This window comes from Dama dama, chromosome 11 (assembly GCF_033118175.1).
Source record: "Dama dama isolate Ldn47 chromosome 11, ASM3311817v1, whole genome shotgun sequence".
NCBI classification, from domain to species: domain Eukaryota; kingdom Metazoa; phylum Chordata; class Mammalia; order Artiodactyla; family Cervidae; genus Dama; species Dama dama.
Window position 1 is genome coordinate 16,686,026 of NC_083691.1, and position 22,126 is coordinate 16,708,151.

The following is a 22,126-nucleotide window of genomic DNA, read 5'->3' on the forward strand; positions in this document are numbered from 1 at the left end:
CAGCCTGGGGGGTGTTTTCTGGGCCGCGCTGCGCCTGGTGCTCACGTCCTCAGTGTTTGTATGATGACCTTGCAAAAGCTGTGTTCTGGAACGCACGTGGTTCACTGGGCGTGCCCAGGGTCGCTCGTAGAGAAGTGGAGCTGTGTGAGACCCTCCAATGTGGCATTAGTTTCTGGTGACAGCAAAGTGATTAGTTTTATGCATACCTGGGGCTTCCCTGATGGTTAGCGGGTAAAGAATTCTACATTAACAGGAGACGCAGGAGACCTGAGTTCGATCTCTGGGTCGGGAAGATTCCCTGGAGAAGGGAATGGCAACCCACTCCAGTATTCTGGCCTGGGAAATCCCGTGGACAGAGGAGCCTGGTGGGCTTCAAGTTCAAAGGATAGCAAGGAATCGGACATGACTGAGCAACTAAGCACGCATGCACATTACATACATATATATTCTTCTTTATATTCTGTTCCATTGTGGCTTATCACAGGGTACTTAATATAGTTACCTGAGCTATAATGTAGGACCTTGTTGTTTGTCTAGTTTATGTACAGTGGTATATATCTGCTAGACCCAGGCTGCAAATTTATCCTCCCCAACTGCCTTTCCCCTTCAGCAAACACAAGTCTGCTCTCTGTCTGTGAATCTGTTTCTGTTTCATAGATAAATTCATTTGTATCATGTTTTAGATTCAAAATATAATGATTCCATAATGGTATCTGTCTTTCTCTTTTTGGCTACTTCATTTAGTGTAATAGTCTCTAGGTCCATCCACGTTGTTGCAAATGGCAACATTTCCTTCTTTTTTATGACTGATAGACTGATAATATTCCAATATGTATTCTTTACTACTGGGCCACCTGGGAAACCCCTGCTAATATAAATACCACATCTTCTTTATCCATTCATCTGTCGATGGACACTTAGGTTGCTTCCATGTCTTGGTTATTATAAATATGAACAACACATTTTATTAATCTTATTCAGGTACAACTTCCAGTACAACCATTTATACAGTGGTTCTAAAGTTAATTTCCTCTCTTAAGTGTGATTAAGACAAATATCCCTGTGGAGGACTTTTCTCCAATGGCCCCTACTTGCCCTGTTGTAAACCTGTTTCCTATATTGTAAATACTGGAAGAGTTCTTTAAAATCTGTGGGATTTAACCTGTTTCTATGTGTTAGTGTTTGAAGAAAAAGTTCAGTTCTAACATGATAAGGGAGCCCTGTTTGGACATTAACCATCTTCCTTGGTGGAAGCAGCTCAGGGCTTCAATGTTTAACCAGTCCATGTCTGTTGATAGATTCCCCAGGTGTCAACTGACTGGCTGTATCCTTGACTCCAGGATGGAGCAGTATTTACCTCACTCCAAGTCCTGTATCTCCTCACCTCCTCACGTACTGATCTTTGCGAGGCTGAAGCTAAGCTGAAGTTAGAGATGTTCCCCTATCTGTGAGCCTCACTGACGGGGCTAGTTTGCACATTGGTTGCCAAACCGTCCATGTGTTTTCTCAGTCACCCTTGGGGCAGGAATCCCTGAAAGAGGGGCAACCTGCTCAGGAGAAACACTTCATCGAAAGTGAGGGGAAATGCACCTTTTGGAAAATGGGTCAGTATTATCAAAACCACCAAACATACATTTTGAATGGATAATCACTAACAGAAAATAAAAATAGATTATTATTTCAAATAAAAGGACTGCCATAGAGCTGTTGGGCTCAGACATTGCCTGGCCTGTGCCTTGTTCAGTATGGAGAAATTTAGGTGCCAAGAAACCTGGGTATCCATTCTTTTTTCTATTTTTAAAACGTATTATTTATTTATAGTTTCAAAACTTTTATTGATGTATAGTTGATTAGCAATATCATGTAAGTTTTAGGTGTACAGCAGAGTGATATATATATATATAACATATATATTTGATGTTGTTGTTCAGTCACCCAGTCGTGTCCGTCTCTTTGTGACCCCACAGACTGCAGCACACCAAGCCTCCCTTTCCCTCACTGTCTTTCAGAGTTTGCTCAAGTTCATGTCCATTGCATCAGAGGTGCCATCCAGACATCTCATCCTCTGATGCCGTTTTCTCCTTCAGCCCTCAATCTTTCCCAGCATCAGTGACTTTTCCAGTGAGCCGTCTGTTCACATCAGATGACCAAAATACTGGAGCTTCAGTTTCAGCATCAGTCTCTCCAGTGAATATTAAGGGTTGATCTCCCTTCAGATTGACTGGTTGGATCTCCTTACTGTCCAAGGGACTTTCAGGAGTCTTCTTCAGCACCACAGTTCAAAGGCATCAATTCTTTGGCGATCTGCCTTCTTTATGGCATATATATATATATGCCATATATATATAATATATATATATTCTTTTTCATTCTTTTCCCTTATAGATCATTGCATAATATTGAGTCTAGGTTCTTGTGCTACAGATCGTTTATGGCTCCCTATCTTATACACAGCAGCATGTATATATTAATCCCAACCTTCTCATTTACCCCTCCTCCCATCTCCATGTTCCTTTTGGTAACCAACAAAAGGTTTTCTCTCTGTGTCTGTGAGTCTCCTTCTGTTTTGGAAATAAGTTCATTTGCATCTTTTTTTTTTTTTTTGCTTTTAGATTCCACATGTGTGATGATATATGATTTTGTCTTGCTCTGTCTGGCTTGCTTCACATAGTGTGAGAATCTCTAGGTCTGTCTATGTTGCTAGAAATGATATTACTTCATTCTTCTTTAAGGCTGAGTGGTATTCCACTGTATGGATGGGCCACACCTTCTCTGTCCATTCATCTGTCACTGGACATTTAGCTTGCTTCCATGTCCTGGCTGTTGTCAACAGTCCAATGGACACTGGGGTGCATGCATCTTTTCGAATTATGGTTTTCTCTGAACTCGGGTATCTGTTTCTAGGAACTGTATGAGGCGGGGGTCTGGGACACAGTCTGTTCCCCTTCTGCTGTTCTCTGCTACTGAGCAGAGAGACAAGCAGGAAACTGCAGTTCTCAAGCTCCATTCTTTAGGTTTTTTTCCTTTGAAGCAAGTGCTTAAGTGCTGGGCATTCAGAAAAGAGTGAGGCAGAAAATGGAAAGTAGCTTGGAAAGACAACATTTAAAGATATAGGATGAAAAAATGTCTAACGTAAAGTCCAAATATCCTAAAGTCTTGTGCTGGATTTGTATGGTGTTGAGTACAGCTTGAAAGGGGTAGGCTGAATTAAGACAAGAATGAGCTACTGTTTTCTTGTATTTACTGCTGAGACTGACAATGGTGAAACAGAATAAAAATATACAGTGTCGAAGAGGGTGAGGAGGTATGGCATGCTTGCACACAGATTGTATGAAAATAATCTGCTGTAACCTCTCTACAGATTGCATTAAAAGCTTTAAAAATGTTTGTTGCTTTGACCTGACTCTAGAAATTTATACTAAGAAAATTATTAGAAGTGCCAAAATGTGTATACACAAAGATGTTCACTGAAGTGTTTCTTAAAATAAAAACAACAACAAAAATTAATCAACTGCAATCTTATTTAAGGCTTTATCAAGAAAAATATTACACCCATTTGATGGAATGGCCCAGCCACTGAAATAACAATGAACATTATCTAAACACTGTAACATACATATAGTGAACATGATAATGAACTTGTTAGTACAAAAGCCTGATAATACTTTACTAATATAGATAGTATATATAGTATGATGTCATTGGGTAATACAAACATGCTTATTATAAGTCTGCAGGTTGTAAAAAAGACAAGTTCCAAGAAGGTTATGAAGAAATTAAAAAAGATATCTCCTCCCCACAGTTGGGTTAACATAAGTCAAATCAAGTTGATAGCAATGCTCCCTTATGTCTAAAGAGATTATACGTATTTTTTTTCTTTCTTTTCCTTTTTTTATTCTCTGTACTTCCCATTTGCCCAAATAAGCATTCATTATTTGTACACTGGGGTTTCCCTGGTGGCTTAGTGGTAAAGAACCTATTTGCCAATGCAGGAGACCCAGGTTCGATCCCTGGATTGGGAACATCCCCTGGAGAAGGGAATGGCAACCTGCTCTAGTATTCTGCATGGAGAATTCCATGGACAGAGGAAGAGCCTGGCAGGCAGTCCATGGGGTCACAAAGAGTCGGACATGACTGAGCAACTAACACTTTCACACATTAAAAGTAAAAGTAAAAATGAATGAAACGTCTATCTGAATTTGAACATCCTTTCCTTAGAAGAAATCAACACTTATTTGACCTTTGTTTTAAAGGTGATTTCTTTAAAAATTTTAGGTTTTTCAGTTTAGGACTCTTCGAGTCTTTCTCCCAAAGCTTTCCAAAAAGCAACAGTTTGGAAATGCCAGCTGCCATCTGTTCAAGTCCTGACCTTGGTCATTGGCAAAGTAAAATTGTGCTTAGAAGAGAAACGCCAAGGAGAATCCTGAGACTTCAACTACAGTCAAGGCCCCAAACAAATCACCCTTCCTGGGAGTAAACTCAGGTGACTTGGCTTGACTATTGGTTCTCATTGCCCTCTAGCATGATTTTACTTTTGTTAGCTCTTCCCACAAAGATGTAGTCGATAAAACAGGGTAATACATTCATTTATCATCAACTATATTCTCTTATTATTAAGAAAACTGTTCTGTCTTCATGAAGAAACATGTGAAGATACAGTTTCTGTTCTTTTGGAATGTGATTCAATATATTTATAATAGCTGGTTTAGCTCTGAGTATAAATTCATCAAAATGAATGCTTTTTTTTTTTTTAATGGTACTTGGGATCATATTTGCATGCTGGAGGAATACCTGGGGAGTTCAGGTGTATTCACTTAACTCCCAATTAGATCATTTGGTTTGGAAGAGTGTTTTCTCTTTGTTGCAGCTGGAAGATCTATAGTAGCGCAGGACACCTGCTAAGATGAGGCTTCAACTTGCAGTTTTGATTGATTTCTGTTTCTCTTTTGAGTGGACCTTCTTTAGTTTGATGATGATGGTCTGGTCCAGACCAGATTCTTTGGATTCTGACAGAAGGGCATTTGAATCTCCTTGCAGTCCTCATCAACTGCATGTGCTTGGACAAATTAATCCAACTTTTGATGCTTAGTTTCCTAAGCTATGAAATGGAGCTAATGTTATTTATGTTGCCCACTTTAGTGCACTAGAAGTCATATAGGTAATCAAGATGTCTGCAAGGCCAGCAAAAACACATCTCATCCACGGTAATTGTTTTTATTGTTGTTCAGTTGCTAAGTTGTTTGCAACTCTTTGCAACTCCATGGACTGTAGCATGCCAGACTCCTCTGTTCTCCACTATCTCCTGGAGTTTGCCCAAATTCATGTCCATTGAGTCAGTGATGCCATCTAATCATCTCATCCTCTGTCATCCCCTTCTCCTTTTGCCTTCAATCTTTCCCAACATTAGGGTCTTTTCCAATGAGTTGGCTGTTTGCATCAGGTGGCCAAAATATTGGAGTTTCAGCATCAGTTCTTCTAATGAATACTCAGGGTTAATTTCCTTTAGGATGGACTGGTTTGTTCTTGTAAATATCACTAATAAAACAAAATGAAAACAAAGTTGGCTTCCAGATGAAAACCTGCTTTATATGATGGCAGATTTCAAGTATAAAATAATCTAAAAAACAAGCTAATTCTGTAGCCAGTGCAAATATTAATAATCTGTCTGGGAAGAAGTAGGTCACAATGCTGAATGTCAATGTGATAAAATGTCTTCCAGTTACAATACAGTAGCACCTTTCTAATTTGTCATTAAGGGGCCCCTGGAGCTAAGTGAGATAACAAAAATCTGTGTGAAGAAGAAATTCTCACTGATTAAATCAAGCTTCTGCAGTCTTGTGAAAATGTGCTACCTTTGTTAGCTCTGTTTGGGTTCTAATGATATCCATATAATTGACAGGGTCCCCTATAGCTGAAAATTTACCACCTCAAACCAAATTTGGCAAATATTCTTTTCATCTAAATGGCAAAGTTTTCTCATTTTGGACCAGAGACTAGAGACTTGGTTAAAGAAAACAATTTTTTTCCTGAATTTTAGTTCAACTACCTAGAAATTTTGCAACTGGTTCTGTCTTCAAAATTAACCCTTTATATTTGCATTATCATGGAGAAAATGCCAAGATTATTTAGTATTTCCATACGAATATGGGACAGTTTGACAGGCTAAACCCCGTGAGAAGGAGTAAGGATTATATGTTGAAAAAGTCAACATTTTTTAAATTCAATTAAGTCTGTATTTGATTTCTAGTTTCAAACTGAATATGCGACCTTGGGCCCTATAGCTAAAATGGGAACTGTTTTTCCTGAGTGACAGAGTCTACAGAGACAAAGTATATGATGAGCTTGAATAAACCGGATTCTCAGTACACCATAGTGGCAACACTTCTTTTATTTAAGTAAATATCATTGAAAGAAAAAAAGCTCAGTGACCAATTCTATTTTCAATATCACCTTTCTACTCGTAACAAATATTTTGAGAGAATTAGAGCTATCAAATGTTTCCGCTCGGGACCTGCTAAAGACAGAGAGGTAATCATTTTCGAAACGGTGACTGAGGGAGCACCAGTTCACTAACCATTCATGCAATAGCCCTTCCACATGGCCTCGTGTGCAAGTCTCATCATGATGTTCTCTTCCACAGTGGAGTTTTTGAACTGCAATTTCTTCAGTGTCTGGTCACTCCACGTGTACTTCACAATCCAGAATGGATGCCCCACAGTGCTGAACAGGGTCTTACCCCTTTGCTTAAATATCGCTCTATTTGAGACCATCCTCAGGCACTCTAAAAATAGGGACCCCTCCCTCACTTCCCCTGGAAATTTCTTTTCTCTCACTTTGCTTTACTCTTCAGCACATTCAACACCATCTAAAGCCCCATGGGACTTCCCTGGTGGTTCAGTGGTAAAGAATCCACCTGCAATGCAGAAGATGTGGGTTTGATCCCTGGGTGGGGAAGATCCCCTAGAGAAGGGAATGGAAACCTACTCCAGTATTCTTGCCTGGGAAATCCCATGGACAGAGGAGTCTGGTAGGCTACAGTCCATGGGGTCGCAGATGAGTGGGACATGTCTCCTAAGGACAGGGATTTTATTTTTGTTGGTGCTACAGAATCTCCAGGCTTCCCTGCTGGCTCAGACAGTAAGGAATCCATAGGGCCCGTAGTAGCCAGGTAATACATATTTGTGGAATAAAATAATGAATGGCTTTCCTAGAAACTTCCAGGTTTCATGGAGCAGAATCACCTGAGTTCAGAAACAGGGATGAAAAACTAATGGTGACCTGAGCTAAGACATTAGGGAAGAAAGCTGGAACCAGGTCAGACCTGGTGCTGAGCTGCCTTCGGACCCTGAGACCCAGAGCCTGAGTAACAGTGTTCCAACGCTACAGTAACATTGGAGCAAGGGGGGATTGGGGTGGAACAAACTTTTGCTTGATCCAGACCAGTGTCAGCATCCAGGGCAACCTACTCTGCAAGCCGGATGCAGGAGGTGACATCTGCAGTGAAGATATCAAAGAGTTGAGTTGAGGTGAAGCACCGTGAGGTGTGAGACTGGATCTAGGAGTGAGAAGTGCAGGATGGGGTCAGGATGGGGTGGCCAGGCGGGAAGACCAGAGAGGCAGCAGGGATGCAGAGAGAGTCCCACACTGCCAGGACTCTGAAAATGGGGAACGATGGCAGAGGGCAGACAGGACTCTATCCACATGGACTACACTCTGGTCTGGGCAAACTCCTTTTTGGCTAAATGCAGACTTCCGTGCTCCTAGGAGCCAGGTCCTATAGCTTCTCCCCTCTGGAACTGGGATTCTTTCTCTCTCTCTCTCTCTTTTTTTTTTGGATGTGGACCATTTTTTAAGTCTTTATTGAGTTTGTTATAATATTGCTTCTGTTTTATGTTTTGGTTTTTGGGGTACAAGGTATGTAGGATCTCATCTCCCCAACTAGGGATAGAACCAGCACCCCCTGCATTAGAAGGCAAAGTCTTAACCACTGGACCATAGGCAAGTGTAGGGCACTGGGACTCTGCAGGTTGTGAAAGGCAGCGCCCGTAGCCAGAGAAGCTGGGGGAGGCAGGGCTGATGCTCATCACTACAGCCTAACAGATTACCTTTCCGGAGGTTCCTCCAGCTTATGTTTATGGTATTCCCCTTCTGTTCTTTTTGGGTTGTTTGTTTGTTTAGAGGAAGATTAAATAACCTCACACAACATCATGCCACTCGAAAATAACATGACTCTGAGATTGTTTACCTCATTATCTCCTTGTGAAAACAAACACCGCTGTCTCCTGCCCATCCCTCTCAGGTGGGCCTGCTGTCAGAATTCTACTCTTAGAGCAACCTTACCACTCAGCATACATCATTCTTTCTCACTTGCAAATATTTCTCATAAGTCTCCGTGGCTCCCACAGCCTTTCTCTTCCAGGAAGGCTTCCTTGTGAATTTTGGCTAGCATTCTTTCTAAGATCAGCCAGCTTCCCTGTCTCCTGAAAATGTGAAATACTGTTTCTTCCTAATGTTGCCCCAAATCACTCCACATTTTATGTTTCCAGCCCAGATTTCTGCTCTGAGCCCAGACCAGTAGCATAGCTGACATCGCCACTGGGAAACCTCAAGAGAAAACATCTCAAACGTCACCCCTGAAGTTTTCCCTCTTCAATCCAGTTGTATTTCAGTGTATGGCATGGGTATCCATCCCGAGGGATCTCATTTGGGTTAGCAACTCTTTCACCTTGAAAACTTCAAACAAACCAGGTATGACTTTATTCCCTTTTGCCTAACATATGCAAGTACATGGCATAGACTCAACCTGACAAGTTCAATAATAAGATACAAAATGCCATATTATCCGGGGATAAGGACCATGGAAGCCCCACCCCTCTGCTGGGCCACCTTCCTGCCTTGTATGTAACGTGTCGCCTAGCTTGGTGACTTGAGAGTTGCGTTTACAGCTGCACAATGAAACAAGCTCTTCAAATGGCCTTATTGATGAAAACATTCATAATGCCATCACTTTACAATTCTTAGAGATATTTTTCTATGCTCAGTGGCTTAGTCGTGTCTAATTCTTTGTGACCCCGTGGATTGTAGCCTGCCAGGCTCCTATGTCTATGGGATTGTCCATGGAGTGGGTTGTTATTTCCTACTCCAGGGGTCTTCCCAACCCAGGGATCGAACCCATGTCTCTTGTGTCTTTTGCAATGGCAGGTGGATTCTTTACCACTGCGTCACCTGGGGAGGCCATTTTTTTTTTCTGTAAATTTATAGAAATCATCTTTTTTAATGATCCCTCAAGAAATTCTTTCTGACCTTGTCAGAGGCCAAGTAGAGTGTGAAAGATAAAGCTCAGAAAAGTGAGTAGATCGGGACAGTAAAGCAAAGCTGCCCTTTGTTACTGGGGTAATTAGAAGACTCCGTGTTCAAGGCCACACTGACCATAGGGTCCTACAGAGTCAAAGCCCTGCCCAGGGTTGGAGGGCCAATAGGTCTCCCCACCTAACCTGTGATTCTGAGTAGCCTTGACTTTAGCTTATGAATGAACTAGAATAAACTCCCTGCCCAGTCTGCTACATGGAGAATTACCTTTTGTTTTAGGCTGAAGGTCAAAGACATCTCCCCTGAGAATCAAAACCAAAAGCTGATGCTGACAGAGGTCTAGAGATCAAACTCACCTCCTTGTGAAGGGTGAAAGATGTGAGCCAGAGCTGAGGGTCCCCAGGCAGCAGATGAGAACAGATACAATTTCTTTTTGAAAGAACTTCCTTGGTTAGCAATGTAGATACTCCTGATCCATCCCAGATCCACTCAGTTAAAATCGGTCAACATATGCATATATGGAAATCCCATAGATACAATTTCAATCAATGGGATGCACAGTAAGTTATAAAATGCAAAGGATCCAGGCACCATGAGCAGAAAACAACAACAACAACAAAAAAAAACAAGACTCACACCACCAAGACCTTGTTGTTGCCATAACCAGATGTTGGATGTTTTAGAACACTGCTGCTGGGCATTTATGAGCCATCTGTATGCTGAGTCGCTTCAGTTGTGTCCAACTCTTTGTGACCCTATGGAATGTAGCCTGCCAAGCTCCTCTGTCCATGGGATTCTCCAGGCAAGAGTACTGGAGTGGGTTGTCATGCCCTCCTCCAGGGGATCTTCCCAACCCAGTGACTGAACTGGCATCTCTTATGTCTCCTGCATTGGCAGGCAGGTTCTTTACCACTAGCGACCACCTGGGGAGTCACCTGGTTATATTTTGATTAGAATTCTAACTCAATAAGTCTGAGAGTTGGCCCTAGTATCCTGCATTTCTAATAAACTCTCAGGGGGTTGCCATTGTTGCCAGCCTTTGCATCACACTTTAAGTGGTAAAGTTTTGTTATGTTGTTTAATGTGTTGTATCAGCTTTCTGTTGTTGCTATAAAAATTGCCACAATTTAGGGTCTTGAAGCAACAGAGTTTATTATCTCGCTCTGGAAGTTAGCTCAGCCAAGTTCTCTGCTCCAGGTTTAGGAATGGAAAATATAGGTGTTTCTGGCAGGGTCTCAAGAGAAGGTTTTTGGGAGAATTCACTTCCAAGCTCACAGGGTTATCAGAAGAATCTGGGTTTTGGCAGTTGTAAGATTAAGGTCCATCTTCTTCCTGACTGTTGCCTGGGGGCCTCTGTTTGGTCATTTTTTGGGAGCACCTACATCTCAGAGCCAGCAAAGGTATACTGAACCCTTCTCCCACTTGGGGTCTCCCTGCTTTCCCCTCCACTATGTTCTTCTTCTACTTCTTATGGGAAGAAATTCTCCCCTCTTCAGGCTGCAGGTGATTAGATCGGATCAGCCTGGGTAATCGAGGCTAATCAGGCTTATGGGCTTCTCTGGTGGCTCAGACGGTAAAGCGTCTGCCCACCATGTGGGAGACCCAGGTTCAATCCCTGGGTCGGGGAGATCCCCTGGAGAAGGAAACGGCAACCCATCCAAGAATTCTTGCCTGGAAAATCCCATGGACGGAGGAACCTGGTAGGCTACGGTCCATAGGGTCGTAGAGTCAGACATGAGTGAGCAACTTCACTTTCACTTTCTTTTTCAATCTCAGTCACATCTGCAAAGTCATTTTTGCCATTTGAAATGATATATTTGTAAGTTTCACAGATTAGGGCATGGGCATCTTTGGGAGAGGCATTCTCTACATTATGTTTAGTAAGATATTAGGAAAACTTGATAACATCTTCAAAAACGAGAGTGAAAAATAATAAATAAGGTTAATGAGAGAACTAAAGTAATTAAAAATTAAAACACTATGCCAATTAAGATTAAAATCTGCTGGAGAGAGTAAACGGAAGGTCAGACAACTGCAGGATCACAACATCATGTGGAATATGATCGAGAAAATAAACGGATGTCACACAGGAGAGTGAATTTGAAACACATGCAGGGAAGATTGAAGTTGTTAACTTGCATCAAACTGGAGTTCCTGAAGGACATAATAGAGAGAATGAGAGAAGAATCAATATTAAAGGACATAATGACTTACAATTTCCTAGAATTTTTGAGAGAAATCAATCCTTAGATCCAGAAATCCCAATAAATTCCAAGCAGGGCGAGTAAAAAGAAATCCTTACATAGATGCATTACAATAAAACTGGAAAAAACCAAAGGTTTAAGAGTGTCTTTAAAACAGAAAAAGAAATATTACATTTACAAGTATGACAGTTTGATCAATATTTGACTTCTCGAAAGCCACAATGAAAGTCAAAAAATGTTAAAATTTTCAATATACTAAGAGGAAATAAATGACAAGGCAAAATTATATGTATGTATAATTATAATAATTATGTAATTATATGTATTATAATTATTTTATATGTAATAATTATAATTGCAAATATTATAAAATGTATTTTAAAATGAAGACAAAATAAATATTTCCTATTAGTAGAAACTCTCAAATTTCCTCCAGGCAATATTAGAGAAATTTCTAAAGGATATATTTTGGTCAGAAGGAAAACTATCACCCATGGAATTTCTGAGAATCATGAAGTGTTGGGCAAAGAGGGTAATAAATATGCAAAAGAATCTAAAGTATCATCAATTGTATCCTACAGTAATAATGAAGTCTGTGATGTAAAAAGAACAGGAAAAAATTAAAATCAATGAGAACAATATGGCTTGGAAGTCAGAAGACAGGCAGTGGAAAAGAAATGTTTTAAGATCTCTGTATTGTTCATGGGGAAGGCAACATTAGTTAGGTGCAGAGAGTTCAAGTGTGAATGTTAAATAAACAAGACTTTGTAATTCTTATAAATAATCAATATTGTATTATGGATATTAGATTTTAAAGGATTGCTATGACCCTCACATATTAATAAAAATGCAGTGCATTATCCAAATAGTGTATGAAACAACCCAGGGCCATCATAGATTTGGAAGGCTCTCTTGGAGAGGACTTTGATAAGAACAGGGGTCCCCAGGTAGCACAGTGATAAAGAACCTGCCAGCCAGTGCAGGAGATACAGGAGACGTGGGTTCAATCCCTGGATCTGGAAGATAGCCTGGAGGAGGAAACAACAACCCACTCTTGCCTGGAAAATTCCATGGAGCCTGGTGATTTCAAAGAGTCGGACATGGCTGAGCATGCACACTCACTCATAAGCTTAAATCCCCTTTTTGAGTGTAATTCTGGAGGAGAAATGAGCATGTGAATGGAATCCTTTTTTTTTTTAAACACAACCTGATCTAATTCCCTTCAATGTTTCTGCCCACTGTCTTTGTTTCTGTTGTGGGCTCATCACCTTTAATTGAGACACTAACTTAGGCAGTCGCTCAAGACTCAATCTCGAACTCTCTCTTCTTTCCCACCTAACTTTTCCTCAGCCATTTTTATCCATATCTCTGCCTTTATTACCACAGTCATAGATGGTGCTGAAGGATGTGTTTGCCCAGATTTCTCTTCTGAGCATCAATTCTATACCCAAGTATACCCGAGTGATGACTTGATATCTCCATCTGGTACCTCATAAGCAGTTCAAGATCAACATTTTAAAATGTAATCCCCTGATGGATTTACTCTGAATCACATCACCTGTTCCACAGAAGGCAGTGGTACCTACTGTCATATGAAAGCCAGAATCTCCTACATCACGAGGCAGATCCAGCCTGTGGCTAGTTCTGTGTTGTTCATGAGCTAAGGATGAGCCAAACATTTTAAAAATCTTTGCTAAAAAGTAAGAAGCAGAATAAAATCAACCAAGGACAAGAATATGCAAGAGTCCGCGTGTGGCCTTCAAAGCTTGAAATGTTAAAATGTTTAGGGACTCCAGATTTAGACTGATAGTTGACACTTCGCCACCGTGTGCCATAACCAAACCAATGAAAAATTTCATCCATTAGTTGAATGGATGTTCCAGAATCTTTTCAGTTCTATTTATCACCATTGCAACAATACAGGTGGGGATCTGATGGTCTCTTGTCTCAAGTAGCACCATAGGCTCCTAATTATGATTTGTATCTCCAAATCCATTCTGAGACAGAGGAACTTTGTTCTATGTGTGCTGAGCATTTTTCAATAGCTTTGCAGTGGTCCTCAAATAAAGACCAAATTCTTCATGTTGTTTGTAAGAGACACTGAGGTCACTATCATTTTCCTTACTGGGAAAGGGCCACGGTGTGGCCTTTTCACACTGAAGGGCCTGCAATTGCTCATAAAATTCCATTATTCTCCTTCTAAAGTCTTGAGGGTCTCTAGTTATATTTCCTCTTTGATTCTTGATTTAGGCAGTTTGCATCTTTTTTCATGGGCATTTTGGGGAATGCTTTATCCATTTCATCAAATTTTGGAATAATGAGCTTTTGATTCTATTGATATTTTTCTCTATTGTTTTTGCAGTTTGTGACTGTTGCATAGTCACAATAGTCTGCATAGTTTTGCAATTTGGGAGCAGTTCCACCCTTGAGAATACAAAAGAGACGAAAAAAAAAAAAAAAATCTATGAAAGTCACTCTGGTTGTAAGTTGTTATACTTCAGTTCCTAGTTCATCTGATATACCTTACTTTTCAGCGATCTCAAGTACCTTTTTTGTTGTATTCTGTCCAGTTTCAGCTGTCATCAGTGGGAGGGGGGCTGGCAGTGGAAATCTCTGCGGTGCCTTGTTGCTGTTAGTGTCTGTTTCGTCCATACTGTGGGTTCATCGAAGCCTGCGTCCTTTTTCTATTAGTCCATCTGGGACATCAATATTTCATATTAGAGGTATTTAAATTCCTCTTTTTCAATATATATTTAACGCAATCATACTAGTTTCCTAGTGGTAGATATTATTACTACATTGATTTTAAATCTCATAGGATGAAATCGCAGAAACAAGGATGTATTAGTTTTCTCTTGCTCCACAACAAATTATCACCAACATCCAGTTTCCGGCCAGTTTCCGTGGGTCAGGAGTCCAGGCGCAGCTTAACTGAGTCTTCAGCTCAGGGTATTACTAGCTGTGACTGACGTGTCAGTTGGTCTGTGTTGTGACCCAGAGGCTCATTGGGGGAGAATCCGTTTTCATGCTCTTTCAGGTTATTGGTCAAATTTTTCTCCTCGTGGTTTTATGACTGAGACCCTTGGCTTCTCACTGGCTGCCCTCAGGCCCTGGACCACTGTGGCTCCCTGACACTTGGCCTTCTCCACGGCACTTCACTGCAGGATTGATTGCTTCTTCAAAGCCATCAGGAAAAGCCCTCTCTTTGCTAAGTCATAATCGTAAATAATGTAATGTCATCCTGGAGTGATAGCATCCACCTTTATCGTGTAACAGAACCCAACCAACAGAGCACCATCTTTACCCTATTCTATCTGTTAGACACAAGTCACAGGACCTGTCCACATTCCAGGGAAGGACAGTCATCACATCTCAGGGTATCTACCACAAAGGAGGTATGATATTTATTTATTTCATGTGAGAATTTAGAAAACGCTACTCAAGTAGACTTGGGTCAAGAATGAGTAGGGAAATGTCTTCATTTTACTTGCTGTCATGCGTTTCATTCCATGTTCACATAAAACAGAATTGATCTATAGGAGATGTCCTTTGAATTAACAGAAGGATTAATGAGAAAGTTGAGTTGGGACTTCACTTTTGATAGAATGTAGCTCTGCTGCTAACCTCCGGCTGAAGAAGAGTGCTCACTTTTGTTGAATGTACAAAGTGTAACATCCCTGGAAGCATAGGAAAAATCCTGGGGTAAAAGTGAGAAGCTCTTTTATAAAAAGAGAAAAGAATGAACACGTGGCACTTGGGGCATAAAGTTTCTGACTAGGGTTAATTTCAGAAAGCTTTAAGTGCTTGCTAAAGTTTTAAGTGATCTGGTAACAACAAGAGCATTAATGGCTTCAGAACAGAAAAATAAAATGATGAAGGAGGTTCACCAGAGGTCCCAATTTGGAGGTGATAAATGGGATATTCATCTCATTGTTGACGGTTCCTAAGATAAGATAACCAGACAGAGGATCTGAATACATTCAACTGTGATTACCTCTGACAAAATGGAGTGCATTGGTAGTAAAATTATGTTTAGAAAAATGTTCATCACATTATACTCAGAGAAATCTTAACTCACCTTTGTTTTTTGGCAAGAGATAATAATATTTATGCAATAGAAAATGCAATTTGGTATTCTTGATTAATTAGCACAGGTACTGTCTGAACATCTCTTATGTACTTGGCACTATCCCAGTTGCTCCAGATGCCACAATGAACAACACAAGGATGCTTTAATGGAGCTTCTATTCTGGCATTAAAGATGTCCCCAATACAGATATCAGGCGCTTAATGAGAAATAGCCACTCTTTTTTTGTGGGAGTGGAGAGGGGTGGATGGTGTGAAGGGCAAAAACAGAAGCCAACTGTGGAAAGAAAATGCCTTGTTTTAGCAGTTTATTACTGAGTGAACTGGGATGAAGCTAGAAAAGGCTTTATTTGAAACCGCTTGAAGAAGTTCACTTGAATGAAAAACAAAATCTGTTCCTGTGGGCAGCTGGATGAGAAGTTTGAGGCTTTGTTGTTGTCGAGAACACTGGTCATTCTCATCAAGCTATTCAGAATATTCTGGTCTCCCAAGGCAATGCCTAAGCAGGAAGCAGGTACTGGAACAATTTTTTTTTTCTAAATTTAAAATAAATCCAGAGGGTTTTGTGCCAAATAATCACCAGCTGCTGTGAGATCAATGTGCGTGGAATTATTAACAGGAAGCAAATTACTAACTACAACCTATGGAGAAAATTTGTCTCAGGCAAGAACTTTCTTTGAAGGATTGCGCCCAGCTTGAAAACATTTAATTTCCCCACAGTCACTCCACAGGGACCCACCAAGGGCGCCATTGGTAATAAACAAGAAGATGCTGGTTGTAAAGCTTTGGAATCACGAACCTGAAATACAGAGAGAGAAGCGTAGCAGGGGAAGATTCTATTCTATCAACGACACCTTCAGAGCTTCGTATAAAAACTCTAGGTTAGTGAATAGGTCCCTGCTTCTGATCCAAGACCTTGTGCCTGTAATGTCCTCAGTAAGTGTTGTCTGTTACTGGTCGGATGAACCATACCTTCACACTCATGGGATGTTACCCTACAAGAAACCTCGTGGTTTTAGTAGCTCAGTTGTGTCCGACTCCATGCAACCCCACGGACTGTAGCCCACCAGGCTCCTCTATCCATGGAATTCTCCAGACAAGGAATACTGGAGTGGGTAGCCATTTCCTTTTCCACGGGATCTTCCTGACCCAGGGACTGAACTTGGGTCTCCTGCATTGCAGGGAGATTCTTTACAGTCTAGGCCACCAGTGAATCCCTTAAGAGACCTTGGGGATCATCTAAATAAGGTTCATTTTTTTTTTTTAAATCCTGAGACATGTGGCCTTGATGCCAAGCCAAAACATATAATCTCCATAGAAGATTCTGTAGCACAATCTACCCCATCAAAGAGTTTAAGAGCCCTGCTGACATTCCAAATCAAACTTTAATAAACTACATGTTTAGAACAGAAAATCACAAAAGTCTTACTGAAGAACAGTGGGAAGGACAGGCTAGAAATGCATAGTCCTTTTCTGATATCTCCCTGGTTCTGCAGATTATGTGGAACCTGTCAGAGAGTCATCAGGTAATCAATGAAGAGCCATTGAGAAAGAGGAAGAATACTTAGTCCTAACATGTCTCAAATACCTCATACATTGCTGAGAATGTCCACCTTGGCACATAGTTCACAGAGCAAGGACTAGAACACAGGTCTTCTGACTTCAGTAGGGGGAAGGCAGCACTTACAGGAAAGGCCATGGGTTACAGTCTCAGGTCTGCCCTGCAATTCTGTATGCGTGTGCCCGTGCACTCAGCCATGTCCGATTCTTAGCGATCCCATGGGCTGTAGCCCACCAGGCTCCTCTGTCCATATGTCCCAGGCAAGAATACTGGATTGGGTTGCCATTTCCTCCTCCTCCAGTGGATCTTCCCGAGCCAGGGATTGAACCTGCATCTTCTGTGCCCCGTGTATTGGCTGGTGGATTCTTTACCACTGGCGCTGTCTGGAAAGTCCTACTTTGCCACCACCAATGCTGTCACACTCTCCTAAATACAGCTCTAACCTTTAATGTAATATTTGGCTCTGTAATTATTTGTGTACTTACCTATTTAAACGTGAGTTCTTCAAAGGCATTTAGAACTACTTCATCTTAAGCAAGTTCCTTAATATTTGAGCTTTAGGAAAAAATGCCTTTGAGGGACTCAAATTAGATAGAGGGATAAGTACACTATTACAAAGCCAGATATACCAAATCCAGTGTTAGAATTATATTTAGGAGACTATGACAGTGTTGGTGGTGGTTGTAGAGTTAATACCAGGGAGACCTTCATAGGATTGGAGTTCTCTGAGCTGAATTTTGAAGAATAGGTGAGCTTTCATTGGAGAGCTGGCAAAATTCTGTCCTCTATGTAGGGGACATTTTATGAGCAAATTCAGAAATAGAAATGAATATCAGCAATCCAAGCACTGCAGGAAGCCTCATGTGAGAGCTGATGGTGTAGGGAGAAGAGTGGGAGGGAATCTGATAGGAGGTGGCGGGTCATGGATGACTTCGGTTATACACTTTGGGTTTTACTTTTAGACTGTATTTCATAGAAGAATTGTAATAAGGCAGGAATACACTTGGATTTCACAAGGTTTACACCAGCAGAAATGTAGATGATGGGTCTGACAAAGGAATGGGAGAAGCAGGACAAATAGCTAGATGATTGTAGCAGTCTTCTTCGGTTCAGTTGCTCAGTCATGTCCAACTCTTTGTGACCCCAAAGACCACACCACATCAGGCCTCCCTGTCCATCATCAACTCCCGGAGTTTACGCAAACTCATGTCCATTGAGTCGGTGATGCCATCCAGCCATCTCATCCTCTGTCGTCCCCTTCTCCCACCTTCAATCTTCCCCAGCATCAGAGTCTTTTCCAATGAGTCAGTTCTTCACATCAGGTGGCCAAGAGTTTCAGGAGTTCACATCAGGAGTTTCAGCTTCAGCATTAGTCCTTCCAATGAATATTCAGAAATGATTTCCTTTAAGATTGACTGGTTGGATCTCCTTGCAGTCCAACGGACTCTCAAGAGTCTTCTCCAACCCCACAGTCCAACAGCATCAATTCTTAAATGCTCAGCTTTCTTTATAGTGCAACTCTCACATCCATACATGACTACTGGAAAAACTGTAGCCTTGACTAGACGAACCTTTGTTGGCAAAGTGGTATCTCTGCTTTTTAATAAGCAGTCTAGGTTGGTCATAACTTTTCTTCCAAGGAGCAAGTGTCTTTTAATTTCATGGCTGCAGTCACCATCTACTGTGATTTTGGATCACCCCAAAATAAAGTTTGTCACTGTTTCCATTGTTTCCCCATCTATTTGCCAGGAAGTGATGGGACCAGATGCCATGATTTTAGTTTTCTGAATGTTGAGTTTTAAGCCAAGTTTTTTACTCTCCTCTTTCACTTTCATCAAGAGGCTCTTTAATTCTTCTTTGCTTTCTGCCATAAGGGTGGTGTCATCTGCATATCTGAAGTTATTGATATTTCTCCGGACAATCTTGGTTCCAGCTTGTGCTTCATCCAGCCCAGTGTTTCTCATGATATGCTTTGAATATAAGCTAAATAAGCAGAGTGACAATATACAGCCTTGACGTACTCCTTTTCCTATTTGGAACCAGTTGTTGTTCCATGTCCAGTTCTAACTGTTGCTTCCTGACCTGCATACAGGTTTCTCAAGAGGCAGGTCAGGTGGTCTGGTATTCCCATCTCTTGAAGAATTTTCCACAGTTTGTCATGATCCACACAGTCAAAGGCTTAGGCATAGTCAATAAAGCAGAAATAGATGTTTTTCTGGAACTCTTGCTTTTTCAATGAGCCAATGGATGTTGGCAATTTGATCTCTGGTTCCTCTGCCCTTTCTAAATCCAGCTTGAACATCTGGAAGTTCACAGTTCATGTACTGTTGAAGCCTGGATGGAGAATTTTAAGTATTACTTTGCTAGAGTGTGAGATGAGTGCAATAGTGTGGTAGTTTCAGCATTCTTTGGTATTATCTTTCTTTGGGATGTGAATAAAAAGTGACCTTTTCCAGTCCTGTGGCCACTGCTAAGTTTTCCAAGTTTGTTGGCATATTGAATGTAGCACTTTCACAGCATCTTCTTTTAGGAATTTAAATAGCTCAACTGGAATTCCATCACCTCCATTAGCTTTGTTTGTAGTGATGCTTCCTAAGGCCTACTTGACTTCGCGTTCCAGGATGTCTGTCTCTAGGTGAGTGATAACACCATCATGATTATCTGGGTGGTGAGTATCTTTTTTGTATATTTCTTCTGTATATTCTTGCCACCTCTTCTTAATATCTTCTTCTTCTGTTAGGTCCATACCATTTCTGTCCTTTATTGTGCCCATCTTTGCATGAAATGTTCCCTTGGTATCTCTAATTTTCTTGCAGAGATATCTAGTCTTTCTCATCCTATTATTTTCCTCTATTTCTCTGCATTAATCACTGAGGAAGGTTTTCTTATTTCTCCTTGCTATTCTTTGGAACTCTGCAATCAAATGAGTATATCTTTCCTTTTCTCCTTTGCCTTTCCCTTCTCTTCTATTCACAGCTATTTGGAAGGCCTCCTGAGACAACCATTTTGCCTTTTTGCATTTCTTTTTCTTGTGGATGGTCTTGATCCCTGCCTCCTGTACAATGTCACAAACCTCCATCTATAGTTCTTCAGGCACTCTGTCTATCAGATCTAATCCCTTGAATCTATTTGTCACTTCTACTGTATAATCATAAAGGATTTGATTTAGGTCATACCTGAATGAATGGTCTAGTGGTTTTCCCTACTTTCTTCAATTTAAGTCTGAATTGGGCTGTCTTCTTGGGTAGATATAAAGTTCAGAAGTCAAGGATGTCAGGCAGACTGTCTGGCCTCTGCCATGGTAACAGAGGAAGCATCCATTCCAAGGGTTTAAAGGACGAAAGGTTTATGTCTTGCTCATCCTAGCTATTCATCTCAGGTCAGCTGGCATCTCTGGTCTATCTACAGGCTGTCATATCTACCTTTATCTGTAATATTCTTAAAAGCCACAATAACAATAAAAGAAGACTGACAAAGTGAGCTCAACCCTTAAAGCTTATACCATTGATGCACGCCATTTTGCACCCTTCATTGGCTGAAAGAAGATATAGGACCACACTTGGATGGTAGAGAGACACCTTTCTCCGATTAGAATGGAAGCTGGATACTGATGGGGAAGGATACATCTACCAATAACATGATGACATTGAGGATACTGACTTTTTGGGGGGAATCTCACACACCTTGTGTGTTGCTTTAGCTTTTCATTTTTTTGGATAAGCTTTACAATAAAATCACAGGGTGGTGTTTGCATGTCCTAACACGTTATGGATGTTAAAAACAAATGACCAAAAGTTGATTTTCTTATTTTTATCCATCAACATTTCAGTCGCATTCCAGTTAAGAAGAAAGCTGGCAATAGATACTGATTGTCTTTATTAAACAGGGACTTCATGCCCATTCTGCTGGTGGTGGAATTTTTTTTTTTTTACTTCATTACATTACTGCCTGATAAGTTTGGCCTCCATCACTGGATTGGGCTTTGTAGTTGTCTGGCTATTTAACAAAATCTGTAGTTGAAAAACAGGTTTCCCATATGGCTCAGTGGGTAAAGAATTGGCCTGCAATGCAGGAGATGTGCATTTGATCCCTGGGTTGGGAAGATCCTCTGAAGGAGGGCATGGCAACCCACTCCAGTATTCTTGCCTGGAGAGTCCCATGGTCAGAGGAGCCTGGTGGGCTACAGTCCATGGGGTCACAAAGAGTCAGACATGACTGAAGTGACTGAGTATGTGCACATACTTGAAAAAGATCCAGACAGCAAGGTCACAGGGTGCCTCTTCTGGTGTCTTTGGAAGCTTCTGTGGACAAGTTTTACCCGTACAGATCAAGAAGGAAAATGGTTTTCAGAAGGTTAACGTCTGTGTTGCCTGGTCTATGGACCAGATGAGATGGATGCAGTATTTTCCCATCTTTCCTCAGCTGAGAATTATGTACTGAAATATGAGTTAAGACAGAGCTGTACACCAACCCCCCACCCACTTCCCCTGGGACACATACCGTTTTGATCAGCAGTTGATCCTCTGGGTACCACATGCTTCTTTTATACTTGCATATTGAAAAGTCACCAATTTGAGCAGTGGTTATAATAGTCTACAGGATCATTATTAGGCTACTTTTTTTTTCTACAATGATTGTGAGCCTATTCAATCTTATTTTATTTATGTATTTGTTAAAGGCTGTGCTGGGTCTTCCTTGCTGTGTGGGGGCTTTCTCTAGTTCCAGTGAGCAGGGACTACTCTCTAGTTGTCATGCACTGGCTTCTTCTTGTGGTGGCTTCAGAGCATGGGCTTAGCTGCTCTGCGGCATGTGAAATCTTCCCCGAGCAGGGATCGAACCCATGTTCTCTGCCTTGGCAGGCGGATTCTTAATCCCTGGACCACCAGGTGAGAAGAGGAGAGGACTGTTTTACACCAGGAATTTAGGACAGAGATGGTTGGAGATTTCAATCAACTCCTCCCCATCT